Source organism: Balaenoptera musculus, chromosome 13 (assembly GCF_009873245.2).
Source record: "Balaenoptera musculus isolate JJ_BM4_2016_0621 chromosome 13, mBalMus1.pri.v3, whole genome shotgun sequence".
NCBI classification, from domain to species: domain Eukaryota; kingdom Metazoa; phylum Chordata; class Mammalia; order Artiodactyla; family Balaenopteridae; genus Balaenoptera; species Balaenoptera musculus.
This window is the reverse complement of record NC_045797.1, coordinates 69,424,422-69,430,421: the sequence shown is the minus strand read 5'-3', so window position 1 is coordinate 69,430,421 and position 6,000 is coordinate 69,424,422. Positions and strand designations below refer to the sequence as shown.

The following is a 6,000-nucleotide window of genomic DNA, read 5'->3' as shown; positions in this document are numbered from 1 at the left end:
TGGTCGGGGAGCTAAGATCCCACGTGTCTCGCGGCCAAAAAACCAAAACAGAAACCAGAAGCAATATTGTAACAAATTCAATAGAGAGTTTAAAAATGGTCCACATCAAAAAAAATCTTTAAAAAAAAAAAAAAGATGCAGCTTTTCTCTTACTATTATATTCACCCTTGAAACCTTCAACTACCATGTAAGTATTCCAACTGCCCCAAAGCCACCATGTAGTGAGAAAGCTAGCTCTGAGAAATATGAAGAGAGAGGGTTGTCTAGTTAGCCCCTTGCTGTTTTTAAGCTCCAGCCACCATCTGACTGTAACCACTTGAGAAACCCTGAGCCAGACCCACCCAGCTGAGCTCTTCCTGAATTCCCATCCCACAGAAACAGAGATAATGAAATGGTTGTTGTTTTAAACCACTAAATTAAAGTGATTTGTTTTGCAGCAATAGATAACTGACACACGGTAAAATGTTAACGTGTGGAGAATCTGGATGAAGGGTATACAGAAACTCTTTGTAGAATGGTCCTTTATCCCATGTGTGACAAATGGGGCGCTACAAGGACCATAGTCTCTTCTCAGGATTACTCAGGACCAGCCAGCTATGCCATCCAAGTCCACACCTACAACCATGGAGATGTGCTGGAACTTCAGAATGGAGGAGCAAAATAAACTGAGTCTGAAAATTTTCCCTTGTCCTTGTGGCACCCAGACACCCTATAGATACAGTTAGGAACAGCTTCAGTTCTCCAACTCTGTAGCTAAGAAAAGTGTAGCCTGCATTTTTACTGTCCTAACCCCTTGATTTGCCCTGGGAATTATCCTCTACAAGAAACCCTCCCCTTTCTGAGAACTGCCTTGGATGGGTGGAGACCATCTTGACTCAGCATACGCTGTGCCCCTCTCTTTTCTTACTCTATTTGCAGTCAGCTGCCTTCTCCTTCTCTCCTGAGAAAATGGGCTCAGTCAGAGTGCTTTGACACCCATAGTCCTGGGGTGGAATCTCTGGGAGCTATACAGGGAAACTCAGAAAAGAATGCTAGCCTATGAATTCTTACTTCTGAGTCATTCGAAGAGAATGCAGCATGTCAACAAGCCCAGCAGAATCCAGTGATGTTCACCAAGAGCGCTGGATCTGAGCTGGTTTAGGCGATGGTAGAATAGGAAGGCATGAAGAGCTTGTACTGATTATAGAGGGTGACAGGAATCATTGAAGAGGTCAGTACCTTGGGAGAAAATTTATTTAGTGGAAAAATTAGGGACAGTGTAGAAGGGAGACTAGCTACAGTTGAGGAGTCAGGAAATAGAGAATGCCAGAGTCTCAGTTAATGGATGACTAGAGTTTTGGCATTAAGATGGAGAGCTAAGGGAGTGAGAGAGGTGTAATAGTATCAGTGGTACTTAAAGATTAAATATGTGCAAAGATCATAAGGAAAATATTAGTGGAGACTCTGAGGCAGTTAGGTTGGAGAAAGTGAGGATGAACAAAAATTTTTTTTTAACCTTTTGACTCCTTTCACTTATTTTTGGGGGGTCAAAGAAGATTCTTCTTTGAAGACCCTTTGAAGAAAATCTTTGTCTTCACTTGATCCAGTCCCATAAACACTTATTGGAACTCTACTATGTTTTATATTGGGTGCTAGATGCTGAGGGAGCAGATGAATAAGACAGAATTCCTACCTACAAGGGGCATGTAGTCTGATTGAAGACACATGCAAACCAAGGACAATACTGTAAGATGTGTATGGAGGTATACAAAAGGAGGTATGTACAAGATGGGTACAGAGGTGACCTTAAGATATCCACGGGAGTCAGGGCTGAGGGAAGGAGACCCAGAAGTAGTTTGCACAAAGAGAACCAAGCTAATGAAATCATGAAGTGGTGAGCATAGTGGAGCCCTGGGTGGAGCACTGGAGGACAAGGATGGTAGGTGTGGGCAGGAAGAAGAGGGATCTAGAAGAGCTGGGGAGATCCATAAAAGCTGACCTAGAACAGGGAATTCGGGAACACCAATGAACATATCAAGGAGGGAGCTAGTTATGAGGGGGTAGAATTTAAACCAGCTAGTGGGCAAGATGAAGAAACAGGCATCGTTTACAAATGCATTGCGACAGAGACAATAAGGTTGATAAAAATTCGTGACATGTGTATAGACAATTTTGTTAGCTCCATTTAGAGGTAAAGGTATAGACTTTCTGGCAGGAGACAAAAAGGAATGTTTAACACAGGCAAAGGAAAATTGAATTTGGGGATTAGAGTAACAGGCTGCGATTGAAGGCCATAAACCAAGAGAGGAGAGAAAACCCAGCCTTAGCTCTCTCCTGTTGCTAAAAGAGAAGAAATATTCTCCCCTTTCTCCTTTGCAGTAGCCATGATACAGATAAGAATCCGTCATCTAGAGGGAGGAGGTATGGGGATATATGTATATGTATAGTTGGTTCACTTTGTTATAAAGCAGAAACTAACACACTATTGTAAAGCAATTATACTCCAATAAAGATGTTAAAAAAAAAAAAAAAAGAATCCGTCATCTGGCTACTATGGAATCAGGTGTAAATGGTTGTTCTTTCTGTGATCAGTTAGGGTGGAGGAATTGTTACCCTGTTGCTAAGGAAAAAGGAAGGGGCTGTTTCCAGTTGCCATGGTGACAAGGTAAGAGCGTTCCCTCGATACCGCCGTAAATTTATGAGGCGGTGTCCTCTCCTTGTTGCTATGGCAACTTAGAGGGACTGTTCTCGTCGTACCCACCTCCCATCGCAGTTGCTAACACAAGGTGGAAGTAGGGTCTGTCCTTCCCGCTCCAACCAGTTGCCTTGGAGACGGCTGGTGCCCTGGCCCCGCCCCGCTCGGACTGACAGCGGTGGCCGCATCGCGCCTGCGCAGTGCTCTCTTCCCCCGCAGTCTCTGTGCGTTGAAGCCGGAGACCGCGGCGGCCTCTGTTAGGACCCTCCGCCCCAGAGCCGCCGGCCGGAGTCGCAGCCTCAGCCGCAGCGCCCCCGCCGCCTGTCCCCTCCCCCGCCGCCTCCGCCGGAGCCATCTCGCGCACTGTGAGTCCGGGCCGAGGCGACCGACGCCTTGGGGCTGAGTCAGCGGGAGGCCCGGGCCCGAGCTGGGGGAGGGGAACCGAGCTGCCCCCCTCGCCTCCCGACCCGCGCACCCGCGCCCCAACTGCGTCTCCCCCACGCCTGTCTCCCTTCCTCCATTCCTCTCTCCCGGGCTCCCCGCGGCCTCAGCCGTCAGGCCTCCCCGAGCCACTCCCCCTCCCCTTCTCTCCCCACAGACCCACCTTGGGGGTTCTTCCCCGCTGGATGCGGCGCTACCGCACCTCTGCTCTGGACAGATTTTTTCCCCAAAAAACTGCCTCCCGTTCGCCCTTGTCCCTTCTCCTTACTCCTCTTGGGCCTGACATCTCCGGCCTCTCGGGTTTTCCCCAGTGATATGCCAGAAAAAGAGTGACAAGGGAGAGAGCGAGGGGAGACTGGGGGGAGGGGGGACGTTGTGCCTGCCCAAACGTTGGGGCCTCAGGTTTCCTACCCACACGCTCCTGCCCTGGCTGGCGTGGGGAAGCAGGTCTGGACAGTTCTAACTGGCTGCTAAGAGCTTGTGGGGCTTTCTGAGTAGATTTGCTGGGAAGCGTTCCGCCCCATCATCATGATCAGCTACTGCTTAGTGAGCACTCGCTAGTGCACGGTGGCCTTCTAGTGGGCTGAGCTCTGGCTTTGGCGGGCGCTGTGGAGAGAGCGACTAGAGAGAGTGGAGGGAGGGGAAGAAAAGGTTGCGTTTGGGAGCTGAAGTTCCTGCGCTTCCAGTGCGTTGTGAATAAGCATCTTGCAGTACTCTTTAACATGCTTTCCATCCCCCCGACCCCCTTCCCTCCCCTCCCCCCGTCCCTTCCCTCCCCCGCCCCCCCGCAGTACAACACGGATATAATGGCAGGTTTGGAAACAGGCCTGATACCCGTAGCAAATGCTTACTGTTTGTATATTGAAGGGTTGTGATCTCTGATACCTGTAAATTCCAAGTGGTAACCAACTGGGTAAGAGTGAGTTTTAACATAACATGTGCAGAGCGGAGAAGGAGGAGGAGAACTGAGGTTTCTCTCTGGTGTAGGGCTGAGGCTTGCACCCCCTGTTTCCTGCAGCTGTGTCTCTGTGGGGACTGTCACCTGATAGGGGTTCTAGCATATTTGAACAATTCCCTGGGTTATGTTTGCTACCCATCCACCTGCCCATCGTGCATTCCCTGATCTTGGAATAGAGCAGGATCCCAAACTGTTTTCTTTTTTCAGAAGAAATGGAGCTGAAGTTAGAGTTGGTGCGGACAGCCAGAAGCTGTCTCTTAATAAACGTGCCTCAACTCGAGGGCTCCTAACTATTGTGTGTACCTCATTGCCAACTTCCTTTGATTCTTTTTTTTTTTTTTTTTGCTTCCAGATTTCATTGTACTGTTAGAAAATACGTGTAAATATCACCCAGTTAAACAGTAGAAGAGGCTTTGGGTTTTTTTACTTCAGGGTGCAAAAGGCGTAAATGGTTCAGTTCTAAAAATCATGGTGAAGAACCCACAAATTTGGAGTTTCTGGCTTGCAAACAGTGAGAAATAATGATTTTGTGCCTTGACTTTGCTCAATCATGGCCTATTGGCAGCCTCCTCAGAGCCACTCCCCACCCCCATGCCCATCAGATTAGTTTACAGTAGCAAAGACGGCTGTCGCCCTAGTTTTAAACATAGAGATGAAGTTCAGGAAAACTACTGCCCCCATGCAGCAGTGCAGTTTCTTCTGTTTCGAATGCCAGTCTGGGGTTTGGTGGGATGCACCTGCCTGCGGGGCGATGGGAACTGTGGGGCCTGAGAGTTACATTCCTTCTGTGTGGTCCTCTCTGTGTTGCATAGCTCACCGAAATACCCGAGCAGGGCAGGAGCGGACAGCTGTGCTGGAGAGCTACTCCTCCTGGGTTGAGTGTATTTTGGGAATCAGCGATATTACTGGGGTGGAGGGTTGTGAATTAAGAAGCAAGAAAATGTGTCAAGGCTAGATAGATCAGGAGGGTGTGAGTAAAATGTTCCCTTTACAGTTTGCTGTGGGACAGGACATTTCCAGAGCATCACAGTGGTTTTTATATAGGTTAATTTGCCTTTAAAATCCATACCTGTATTTTATGAGATGATGGAATGCCTTTTAAACTGCTGCTGTTGGGAAGCAGGACTAATAACCTGTGTCTTATACGTTGCCTATCCAGTTGTTACTGAGTGTAATTGTTAAGATCAGGGAGAGGGACATGATTTGAACCAAATTAGACCTAAATCTATGTGATCTATGCTGTAGTTTTGTAGCACTATATTTCCTTGATTCTAAGACACACCAGCAATTTACCAGCAGCTTTTAGGTAAACTCATTTAACACTACCAGATCAAAATATATATGTTGAGTCTACGGTGCCTCCTAATTTCAGGAACGTTAAAATAACCAGGAAGCGGCAAGATTTGAAGGAGGGATTTGCGTGTCTTAGAACTGAGAATATATTTATAATATTCCTGGGTATGTGATGATCCTCAGAGTGCATGCATTGTGAGGAAGGATTTCCTTAAGTCCTTTCCCTAAGCCAGCCTACTCTGTGGGGTTATGTATGTAAGATGATTGACTGGAGTTAGGCATGGCAGTTGGCTATTGAAGAGAGGAAAGTTCCTATGCGGGAATCCATCCCAAGGCCTTCATATGGTACCCTCCAGAAGCTGAGCCAACTAGCTGGCAGCAAACATCTTATGAGCTATACCTGAATTTAGCCAAGTAACATCTTTCAGAAGCTGAGCAGAAAATGTAATTTTTCTGAACCAGAATGCATCTAATTTGTTCACAGACATATTTGTAAAGATCCTAAGGCACCTGTCCTCCCCCCTCATAGGATATTAGAAGTGGAGAGGACTTCAGATGGTTCAGTGTTCTCATTTCCAGATTTCAACATGAGACACCAAGCGTTAGTGACTTGCCTGAGGTCACCCAACTAATG

General features: G+C 47.4%; 1 protein-coding gene across 2 annotated transcripts in view; it reads left to right on the top strand.

The window, feature by feature from the left end:
* Positions 1-2,874: 2,874 nt before the first annotated feature.
* The window catches only part of MAPRE3 (microtubule associated protein RP/EB family member 3), a 48,421-nt gene continuing 45,295 nt past the window's right edge, over positions 2,875-6,000 (top strand). For both annotated transcript variants that reach the window (XM_036873072.1, XM_036873071.1), the window contains exon 1: positions 2,875-3,039. The gene's annotated coding sequence lies outside the window, so the exon portion shown is untranslated. The remainder of the gene's footprint in view (positions 3,040-6,000) is intronic.